The sequence below is a fragment of the Phocoena phocoena genome, chromosome 8, assembly GCF_963924675.1.
Source record: "Phocoena phocoena chromosome 8, mPhoPho1.1, whole genome shotgun sequence".
In the NCBI taxonomy this organism is placed as follows: Eukaryota; Metazoa; Chordata; class Mammalia; order Artiodactyla; family Phocoenidae; genus Phocoena; species Phocoena phocoena.
Genome location: NC_089226.1, coordinates 33,639,097 through 33,651,216, shown reverse-complemented (window position 1 = coordinate 33,651,216; position 12,120 = coordinate 33,639,097). Strand labels below are relative to the sequence as shown.

The 12,120-nt window shown below is 40.4% G+C and overlaps 1 protein-coding gene and 1 pseudogene across 1 annotated transcript in view; one reads left to right on the top strand and one right to left on the bottom strand.

Moving 5' to 3' along the window:
- ARHGAP42 (Rho GTPase activating protein 42) overlaps window positions 1-12,120 on the top strand; it is a 281,197-nt gene that overhangs the window by 75,166 nt on the left and 193,911 nt on the right. The gene's annotated exons all lie outside the window — the stretch shown is intronic.
- Window positions 3,819-4,904, bottom strand: LOC136126401 (importin subunit alpha-8-like; annotated as a pseudogene).

The window sequence follows — 12,120 nt, the reverse complement described above, 5'->3', positions numbered from 1 at the left end:
ATGGTAACTCAAACCGAACCAAGTTTTGTATACTGCATTGGCTGGAATGTGCCTTATGTTTTGAATTCTTTTCTATTATTTTGGAAAATACGTTGAAAGGTGAGACTGTAGGAAATTAATTTAAAATAGTGACATTTTAACTCACAGGGACTTTATTGAATCTTCCTGAGCAAGCAGTGCTTTGCCCAGGTGCAAATATTTGTTGTTAGATTACCTCTCTGAAGCTGGGTGTGCATCAGTGTAATACAGTGGTTAAGTGAAATCGCCTAGACAGAAGCCTGAGAGTGATCACTGATGCTTGCTCAGAGGGTGTGAAGTAGAAGACATTTTTCAAGGGAGTGGTTGAAAAATGTTTTTCATTTTCTTTGTTAGAGGAATTACTGGAGGAAAATGCATAAATCTTTGACCAAATAAATTCATTCACTTCAAGGATGCATCTTGTTAGGTCTAATGGAAAGGTAGTATTTCAGGTTAAAAAGAACTAGTATATTTATACACCCAGGAAATGCACTTAAATGATCATAAATGATTTTAGCTAAGAAAAAAACACACCTATTTTCTTCAAGTTAAACTAATAAAATTCAGCTATTAAGCTACCAAATTGAAAATGCTTCTGTAAAGATTTTCTTCAGAATTCAGTTATGAGCTACAGATACTTATCCATACAGATCACTACTACCATTTGTCTGATGATATTGGTATGCATAAGGTAGAGTGTGGCCATAAGACTCTTCTTGGGCATCTCTTAGGAAAAAGTTAGCAAACCAGACACAATGCCATTACCAACCACAGCTGAACTCTTCAAAAAAAAGACCTGTGATTTTATTAAATTCTAGGAAACAAATTACCTTCTCATTTGCTGAATCAAAAGAAAATCCATCAGTTATTACGAACCCTCATTACAACCCACTTAAATGTGGTTATATAAATCAGGAAGTCCTCTATTAAAGTGGAACATTTCCAAATGCCTAAATTGTTTATATAAATAACATTTTCTTTTGAACTCTGTAGAGGAAGCATATTTGACTTTTTTATGGCTCTCAGTTGGACAATTGAATTATTGTTTTCCATTTTCTTTTACCACCCTTATTTTTGCACCCACACAGAAACCACCCACAATTAAGGATTGAAACAGCTGGGAAAGTTGCACATTTCAGGTGGAGTTCCTCTCTTTAAAATAACACACCACTTGAGAGAGATGTTTTCATCATATTATCTCTGTATTTTAAAGAACTTTATTTGATTTAATTTGAAGTTCAAAGGCTTAGATTGTTTCTCCAGAATCTGAAGTTAAAAAAAAATATCATGTTAAAAGTCACATCTCAAAGAAAAAAAAATTGCCTTTTAATTTATCGATATACGTTAACCCCCTGAACCCCCTTTCTGTCTTTTGTGATTTTTTTGTTTTGTTTTGATTTTTGCGGTATGCGGGCCTCTCACTGTTGTGGCCTCTCCCGTTGCGGAGCACAGGCTCCAGACGCACAGGCTCAGCGGCCATGGCTTACGGGCCCAGCCGCTCCGCGGCATGTGGGATCTTCCCGGACCGGGGCACGAACCCGCATCCCCTGCATCGGCAGGCGGACTCTCAACCACTGCACCACCAGGGAAGCCCTGTGACTTGTTTTGTTGAACAAAAAGTGGCTGTCTTTTTCACAGAGAAATCAATCTCTTATCTCCTCCAGTAAATTATATGCTGTCTGAGGTCAGAAAGTTTTCTCACATTTGTATTCCTGCAAAATTCTTTAAGCACCTTATTTGTAGCAGAAGCTTAGTAAATATTTGTTGCATAAATAGTCCCCCTGGAAAACCTAGTAAACTTTAGTTTCTAGAAACAAATCACTTTAAGGTGCATAAATAAAATTTTAGAGTCATATATTAAAAAATAAAATGTACATATTTGGGTATATCTAGAATGATTCTTTTCAGTATGGTAATAAACTAAATTTTGAGAGGGAAAATAGTTCATATATAGTCATCTCTCGATATCCACAGCAGGTTGGTTTCAGGAGCTTTCATGGATACCGAAATCCTTAGATGCTCAAGTCCCTTATGTAAAGTGGTGTGGTATTTGCATATAGCCTACACAATCCTCTTGTATATACTTTAACTCATCTCTAGCTTACTTATAATACCTAATACAATACAAATGATATGTAAATAGCTGCCAGCATGTGGAAAATTCAAGTTTTGCTTTTTGAAACTTTCTGGAATTTTTTTTCCCAAGTATTTTTAATTCACAGTTGGTTGAATCTGAGGATGCAGAACTGGATATAGAGAGCCAACTGTATTTACATATAAATACACAAACACAGACACACACATATATGTAACTTTTGCATATAATTGAGAATGATTTAGAACAAATATCTTAATATTTGTAAATGTTTCAAACCAGAGCTAAATATTGTAATATTCTTTAGTTTATTATTCAATGTTTATTGACTACTGTTAGGTGACAAGCTCTGTGCCAGTCCCCAGGGACCTGGTGGTGAAAAGAGTAGTCAAAGCTTTTGCCCTCATGGAGTGTACAGACTAAAGAATAAAATGGTAGCAATATCCTTCCTTTAGAGATAAAAAAGGCTTATTTCAGGGTGAGTGGATAGAGAGTGAAAAGAGAACTTTTATATATGGTTAGTGACTTATAAGAGCTCAAAAAAATTCAACAAAATGATTAGACAGGGCTTCCCTGGTGGCGCAGTGGTTGGGAGTCCGCCTGCCGATGCAGGGGACAGGGGTTCGTGCCCCGGTCCGGGAGGATCCCACATGCCGCGGAGTGGCTGGGCCCGTGAGCCATGGCCGCTGAGCCTGCGCGTCCGGAGCCTGTGCTCTACAGCGGGAGAGGCCACAACAGTGAGAGGCTCGCGTACCGCAAAAAAAAAAAAAAAAAAAAATGATTAGACAATGAAATAAATGCTCTGACCCAATATAACTTGGGATGCAGGAATATACAGTTGATTCTCATTATCCACAAATTCTGTATTTGCAAATTTGCTTCCTCTACAATTTATTGGTATCCCCCAAATCAATACTCCTAGCACTTTTGTGGTCATTCGTGGTCATCTGTAGAGAGGTGAAAAAGTTGAGCCGCCTGACTCATGGAGAATCTACTGTATAAAATATGGTGCATTTCATAGGTGCATGAGGCAGCCTTGACTCATTGAAGACGAATAGGATAGATTTTTGCTCTTCTTTAAGAGCAATAAGCTAAAGTGTATTAAAGAAGAAAATTCAGTTGGGGCTTTTTGTTATTATGCAAAAAATTATGACAAAAATGTCATCAAGCATATGCCATGCTTCAGGCTTAAAATTATAAACTAACCATATGATTCCAATTTTACCAACACCATTCTATTCATACCTAAAATAAAAGAGATGTACTCCAACTGTGGTTCTGTGGGTCAATGCAAGTGCATTAAAACAAACAAATAAACAAACCAGGTATCCATAGGTTACATTATAAAGTCAAGCTACCCATGCCCCGTTTTCTCCTGGGCACAAACCCAGAGAAATGGCCAAGTTCCATCTTGTAAGAAAATCTCATCTGGGGCAGCCTTCTTCCAAAGGCAGTCAGAGTAATCTTTTTAAAATGCAAAGATCATGTCATTTCTCTGATTAATGCCCTGAAATGGCTTCTCATTGTCTTCAGGTTGAAATTCCACATCCCTAACATGGCCTATTAGGTCTTGTCTACCTGCCCATAACCTTTACACATGGCATTTTTTGTTGTTGTTGTTAGATGGAGGTGAAAGTGTGGAAAAATTTATTATCATTCAGTTTTAAAAGCTTTATACCTGTGGTACACCAAGGGGAAGGGGTTCTTAAAGAAGTGACTCTTTGGGTCTGGTCCCTGGTTTAGGAGTTGTGGAGCTTTGGTATGTGTTTGTTAAGTGCTTTAAGAATTCACCATCTTGGTCCCGGGCTGGTAAGGTTGTGCCAGTTTCTTCTTCCTGGAGGATAAAAAGAGGACGTTGAGGATGATAACAATTTTGGTGTCTGGGATGAGGAGAAAATTTATTAGAGGCTCCAAGACTCCAGCCTGGACAAGCTGGATCAACTGGTCCACGGTGCCCCCAGTTGTGAAGTTAGCCACTGTCCAGACAGCCTCTCACTGGGCTTTAAATTCTCCGTTTTCTGGAACAGCCACCAAGGGAGGCAGAGCACTGCAAGTGATCAGCTGCTAGATGTGCTGGCGGGGTCCCGCGGCCACATCACTTAGGGCCCAGGCTGTCTCCTTCTGGATGGAGGAGTGGGGGTGTGTGAGGAGCTGGAGCCACACAGCCAGGATGGCCGTGTCCAAGGCCAGCTGGGTCTGGTGGTCCGTCCCCGTGACACAGTGTTCCCCACAGTATGCAGAGAGAGGGTCAAGACATTGAGTTCTGAGCTGCTCATGAGTCGACCAGCCTGGGCAGGACCCCTGTGTCCACCACTTGGCTGATGTATGCATCGCAGCCATCGGTGAGGTAGGACAGGGCCCAGCAGCTGTCCGAGAGAACCTCTGGGTGCCATAACGGGTGGAAGAGGGCGGGCAACATCTGCTTCACTGTGTGATCAGAAGGGTACAGGTTCTTGTTCCGGCACAGGTTGGACAAGGTCCACGCGATGTTGTACAGGAATGTGACTGGTATACTTGATGAAACCAGGGTCAGCAGATGTGGAATGGCATCACTCTAGATAACGTTGTCTCTGAATTCTGGTCCATCATCTGCTATATTACCAAGGACCCACACTGCCTGTTCACACACAGTCATATGAGTGGAAGACAGGAGCTCAGCCAAGGGCTGGATGGCCCCTCCATCCACAACGGCGCGAGTCACCTCTGAAGTCCCCGAGGTAATGTTGGTCAGAGCCCAGGCTGCCTCGAGCTGCAAGTGGGGGTGAAGGGATGACTTCAGGAACAGAAACATGTTTTATTGCATATTGGTAAATATTAGGTATCAGAAAGGTAAGCCATGGCCCATGTGTGTGGTAGGTGCATAGTTTCTACCTTTGTTGGTTAATTTCCTGCTTTGCTTAATAGAGTTGATCCACCCATGCTGAATATCATGTAAATTCTGCATCCACTTTGAAAACAGCTTTTGAAGATAGTATCGTGTCACAGTTGTCTTCTTGGTGTGGAGTAGTTTCTATCTTTCTATTGGGGAGCTGCATTTCTTTAGTTCTAGGATAATTCATGTACCTTCTTTATGTACATATGGGGGTGGGAAGATGGGAAGTTGCACAAGCTGTTGTTCTTTTTGTCTGTTTTTTTTTTTTTTTTTTGAATTATCAGAAAGAGCTACTTCTGACAGAAATGTTGGCCTGGTTTCTTAGAATCGCAAGTTTAGTATCGTAGAGTAGAAAGAGACCTTGGAGAACATGGGAGCTAAATCTGTCATTTTGATTTAGATGCAGGTGAAATTATTTTCTAAAGTCACACAAGTATTAGAACCTTGATCACCTGGCTCCTGGGTCATAACTTTGAGTTTACTTGTTCATTCATTCAATAAAGCACTTGAGATTTGTTAGACACCGTTTGGGTGCTGAAGACACATCATGTGCAAAACAGAAAAAAAAATCCCCACCCTAATGGGTTTGCCATTAGTCAGAGGAGTTAGACGATAAAATACATAACTTCATTATATATTATTAGACCATAAGTGCTATAGAGATACAAAAAGAAGGGAGATTAGTTAAAATTTTTCTTTAGTATTTTTAATATACAGATATCTAATTTCAAGATAGTGGTATTACTGTAAACTACTTATAAAATGAACCTCATTTTACCCTCCATTCCCTGTGTGATCAATCAAATTTATATGACTATGTAAACATTGACCTATTTCTGGATTTGAAACCATTTGGTGCAAAAGGTGTAAAGGTATCTTATTATTATTTTTTTTGGTGGTACACGGGCCTCTCACTGTTGTGGCCTCTCCTGTTGCGGAGCACAGGCTCCGGACGGGCAGGCTCAGTGTCCATGGCTCACGGGCCCAGCCGCTCCGCGGCATGTGGGATCTTCCCAGACCGGGGCACGAACCCATGTCTCCTGCATTGGCAGGCGGACTCTCAACCACTGCGCCACCAGGGAAACCCATAAAGGTATCTTCTTAGCTGTAGTATAAGGATTGGGAGTCACAGAATATCGCAGAGGGCTTGCCACATAGTCTCAAATTTAATTTACATGTCCTCAGGAGACACTTGAGGCTTGTGATTGAAGTTGCCCTTTAGGAGGTTTATTCTGGATTCAATATATGTGATGAATTATAGCATGGAAGTCTTTGCCAGTTCAGAGTTGAGTCAAGGATTGCCTTCATCAGCATTTTTTTTTTTTTTTACATCTTTATTGGAGTATAATTGCTTTACAATGGTGTGTTAGTTTCTGCTTTATAACAAAGTGAATCAATTATACATATACATATGTTCCCATATCTCTTCTCTCTTGCGTCTCCCTCCCTCCCACCCTCCCTATCCCACCCTCCCTATCCCACCCTCCCTATCCCACCCGTCTAGGTGGTCACAAAGCACCCAGCTGATCTCCCTGTGCTATGCATCTGCTTCCCACTAGCTATCTCTTTTACGTTTGGTAGTGTATATACGCCCATGCCACTCCCTCACTTTGTCACAGCTTACCCTTCCCCCTCCCTATATCCTCAAGTCCGTTCTCCAGTAGGTCTGTGTCTTTATTCCTGTCTTACCCCTAGGTTCTTCACGACATTTTTTTTTTCTTAGATTCCATATATATGTGTTAGCATACGGTATTTGTCTTTCTCTTTCTGACTTACTTCACTCTGTATGACAGACTCTAGGTCCATCAGCATTTTTTTTAATGGACCTAGAGAGAACATTTCTAAATATGAATGAAATAATAAAAGTACAGTTTCAATTTTGACATTAAAAGGTTTGGACCATAAAGGCAATAGTCCTGGAGACTGTATCTGAAATAAGTGAGTTAGGAGGCAGGACGTGGGCACCCAGAGACTAATGAAAACTCACTGGCAAAAGGCAAGGACAGCATATGAGCAATGGAGACAGCCTTGGGGTGGGGGAGGAGGAAAGCAAGAAAATAGTTGAATAACAGGCCTACAAAAGAAAGAAAAGCTTGCCTTGGATAGTTATCAAGGAATATGTGGCTGGGAAAAAACAGCTTAATTCAGAGTAATTTCTCGGTCATTGAGAGAATTCAGGATAGTTGCTGAGTCATGATTCGGAGGGCTGTAGAGAGAAGAGCTTTCACGTCCTGCTTGATTCTTAGGACTCAGACATAGTGTTCTGTTTCTTCCATTACCAAGAGGGCCACGAGTAACTACTTCTGCCATTGAAAGTACAGATGTGCTTCAGGCAAGGAGCATTCTTACAAATCTTATTTTAAACAATTACACACACACACACAGTCACGCGTATCTACTGTTTTCTATTTAAATATATTTTTAACTCTTAACTCCTTACACAAAGAGCGTGCATTCCTCCCCCCCACCCCCGCCACAAAGTCAGCAGTTGCCAAGCTGCCTAGCATTAGAATCAAGTATGGGGAACCTTAAAATTTTGATTCTTGGGCTTCACCCCCAGACCTGAACTAAGGTACAATCCTCTGCGTTGAGACATTAGGAGCCTTTCATTTTATGGAGATTCGTGTTGTCTGATGCAGCCTGGGAAAAATTGTTACTCTAAACAATATACTTGTGCTTTATACCGAGGGAGGGAGGCATAACTGGGGAAGGTACTAAAACTGGGAAAAAGTCTGTTCCAGAGGAGTGCTTTGTGGGTCACCAGATCCCTGATGCCTAGCATTTTGCCAGTGGAGCCACTGAGGCTATAGAGGCCATGTGTTTGTGGGGAAACCTGGTCATTTGTTGTACCATTTTTCCTTGACAGCCTAAAAAAAAAGGTTTTGGTTTATGCAGAACAAATTGGTCTGTCTATCTATCTATCTGTCTATCTCTCTATCTTAGAATGAGAGATAGTGTTTATGGGCCAGTGTAGATGCTATGCAGATTACTCAGGGATGAAGGAAAAAATCAACTTTTCAAATTAAAATCCCATATAAGATGTCATTTAGTTCATGTTGACTTTGGATTCTCTGGAATTCTCTACTGATAATATCTTCTGAGTGCAAAGAACCTTATGGGTAATTTGGTACATGCAACATGAATAAGATCTTCTTGTACCCTTATTAATAGAAGGGGGTCCAAAAATAGCTTTATGATATCATCACTATATTACTCAGGAGAATGTGCTGAGTGCTTTAGGTAGAGTAGTAGTAAGAACAGAAATGCTGTGAGAGCACAAAAGCTGGAGAAGGGACATCAGAAGATGCTTAAAAAGAGGATGCTATTTGAGCTGAGTCCCAATGTCTAGGTAAGATACAGCTTAGGAAATGTATTGGGTTGGCCAAAAAATGTTTTGGTTTTTAAGTAAAAATAAAAGACACATTTTTCATTTTCACCAAGAACTTTATTGAACAATGTATTCACACTTTTGTTCCACTACCTTCTGCCATTTTTCAGGCAACTTCATAATTCCATCTTCCCAAAACTTTTTATCTTTTTTGAGCAAAGAACTGTTCCAGGTGCCTTTTACCGTCTTCCAGGGGGTTGAAATTTTTTCCACTAAGATAATTTTGTAAAGACCTAAATAAATGGAAATCCAAAGGTTCAATGTCTGGTGAATACAGCGGATGAATCAGAACTTCCCAGCCAAGCTGTAATAGTTTTTGCCTGGTCATCAAAGAAACATACAGTTTTGTGTTATCCTGATGGAAGATTATGTATTTTCTGTTGACTAATTCTGGATGCTTTTCGTCGAGTGCTGCTTTCAGTTGGTCTAACTGGGAGCAGTACTTGTTGGAATTAATCGTTTGGTTTTCCGGAAGAAGCTCATAATAGAGGACTCCCTTCCAACCCGACCATATACACAACATCACCTTCTTTCGATGAATACTGGCCTTTGGCGTGGTTTGTGGTGGTTCATTTTGCTTGCCCCGCAATCTCTTCTGTTCCACATTATTGTACAGTATCCACTTTTCATCGCCCATCGCAATTTGTTTTAAAAATGGAACGTTTTCATTATGTTTCAGTAGAGAATCACATGCGGAAATACAGTTAAGAAGGTTTTTCTCACTTAATTTATGTGCAACCCAAACATCAAAGCGATGAACATAACCAAGCTGGTGCAAATGATTTTCAGTGCTTGATTTGGGTATTTTGAATATGTTGGCTATCTCCTGCGTGGTATACCGTTGGTTGTTCTCAATTAATGTCTTGATTTGATTGCTATCAACTTCAACTGGTCTACCTGACCATGGAGCATCATCCAGTGAGAAATCTTCAGCATGAAACTTCGCAAACCACTTTTGACACGTTCGATCAGTCACAGCACCTTCTCCATACACTGCACAAATCTTTTCTGCATTTCAGTTGTGTTTTCACCTTTCTTGAAATAATAAAGCATAGTATGCCGAAAATGTTGCTTTTTTTCTTCCATCTTCAGGATTAAAATGGCTACACAAAAATTCACCAGTTTTGGTAAGTCTTTTTTAGAATGCACTCTGATATGACAGCTGTCACATACAATCTAACAAAATTGTTTCAAATGAAGTTAAAGACAACTAAGTGCTACTAGAGCCATCTTACGGAAAACCAAATGAAAGAATCTTTTGGCCAACCCAGTAGTTAAAGGAAAGACGTGGAAAAGGGATACTATAGGAGTGTTAGTAGTTTCAAAGTACTAAGAGATCAGAAGTAGTAGCATCTCAAGCTAACACAGTTGGAAAGGTACTTTGGAGCCACATCATGGAGGCCCCAAATCATTTGCAATATGGATTTCTGACTTTATTTACTCATTCAGTTTTTGAGTTGGATAATGACACAATCAAAGGTGCCCTTTAGGAATTTTATTCTGACCATTACTACATAGGGTGAGCTGGAGCCATAGGAACTGGGAAACCAATAACTAGGCTGTTGTAATAGTACAGCAAAGATGAAGTGATACCCTTACATGGGTATGGAAGAAGGGTAGAGGAGAGAGATCAACAGCATTTGGCAATTGAATCTGTGGAAGGAAGGACTGAGGATAATCCATCACTCGAGTTACTAGGAGAATGGTGTTAGGGGCCCATTTATATGTTTATATGTGTCCAGGTTACCTGGGGGTGGAGCAGAATTATGAGTTAAGTTTTGGTACATGTTAAGTTTTGAGATTCAGACAAAATTCCTAGTAGAAATTCCCGGGATATATAATCAGATTTGTTAAATTTAGAATAGTGAGGTGGGGTTGTGGAACTGTGCCTAGAATAGAGGGAAAGTGTATATAAATTTCAGGTGAGCTAATTTGAGTTCAGAGGTTAGCTCTGCCAGTCATTAGCTCTATGGCCTTGCATATTATTTAACCTCTACATGTCAGTTTCATTATTTGAAAAGTAGGAGAATGGTGATAGAAGATTTGGGTGTTTTACTTGTGAGTGCCTCGTAGGGTGTTGTGAGGATTAAAGAGCTGTGCACCATGCTGGTGCGGGTACCAAAGCTCCTCCTTCCCCACTCCCAGGTCTTCTTGTCTTCCTCCTTCATGAGGATGGGAGTCCACTGGTGTAAGTTTGTAGACGAGGAGGAGAAATGGCTTGTGAGGAGAGAAGAGTGCTGGTGGAAATAAGAGCGGGGGAGAAAAAATGGAGATGGATATGGAAAAGGGTGAGATTAGAAGCTTCTCGGGGAGTTGTTAGCTTTTGAGAGGAAGAGGGCCCCTCCTCTGAGGCAGGCAAGTTGAAAAGAATGGAGACCATGTTGATCAGAAAAGCAGGAGGCCAGGCCATCTGGTGTGAGTGAGGGAAGTTTGGGGCTGGGTTCTTGAGAAAGGAGAAAATTCTTTTTAGATGGCCACTGTGGGAAATAAGATTAGGAGTAAACTAGAGTTGAATAAAAGCATTGCCAAGAAGCAGAAGCAGAGGGGTTAGATCGCTCGAACTCTTCGTGTCCTTGTGGGTGTGTGAATTACAGAAGAGGGAAGGTCATTAGAGGTTAACAGGTTGTGGAAGAGAGAGGCTGCATATTGGACAAGGAAGCGGATGTTGAAGCTTCAGTAGGGTGGTGGCAGGAGCATTGGGTGCAGAGGAGGAGTATGAATGGGGTGCTTCAGCCTTTGTGGAATGTGAAGAAGTGTTAGGAGGTCAGTTCCTAATGGCAGTAAGGATGGGGGTGGGGGTGTATTTGGTGTAAATGCTTGTTTGTTAGCAGCAAATTACTGATTGTTCCCTTTAAAGCAGGATACTTGGCGCCTGATTATCCTCTGAGCACAGATAGTTCTGGCTCTGTTTGCCTTTAAAGATGATAAGCCTCTTCTTTTCTGTAATGGAGCTGGGTAGTAGGCTGGCACTACCTTTTATCCACCCCACTCCTTTCACAATAATGGTTTGCTGGGAGAGAATAGACTTTGGAATCAAACATTCAAAACTGAATACCTGCTTCTCCACTTACTAGCTGTGAGATCATGGGGCAAGCTACCCCAGCTGATTGACCTTTTTCTCATCTGAAGAATGAAGGTAACACTTAACTTCAGTACCTCATATCATTGGGTGGGCATTAAATGAAACAGTTTATGTAACATCTCTACCTCTTGGCAGAGGTGCTCTGAAGTGGGAGTGGTTTACATCTTGGGAAAATGTTTTCTGAATTGGGAGTTGTTTTGGCTTTGGGAAACAGGTCAAACACCACAAAACAAAACAAAAACTAAAAAAAGGCAACATCAGAAAAGCACAGTTCTTCATTTTCTAATTAATATGTGTGCTTGGGAAAAAAATTAAATATATGTGGCTTGTAGACAGTGTTATGCACAACAGTACTTATTGCATCAACATAAAATTTCATAGTAAAAAACAAAAAAATTTTAACTAGAATTCAGATGAAATTCATTTGAAGTAATGAGTAGTGGGATGAAGTTTTGGGAGAAACCAGCTGGAATCAAATTTTGGAATTGTGTAAAATTGAAAGGCCACCTTTCTGTATTTGCATGTATTCATTTGTCAAAACTTGGCCTTATGTGAATTGTTATATGCTTTATATCTATATCTATATAAAATAACAAGCCCAGTCTATACATCTATATCTATATCTACTTATCTGTCTATATATAGAGATAATACTAGAATTCTCA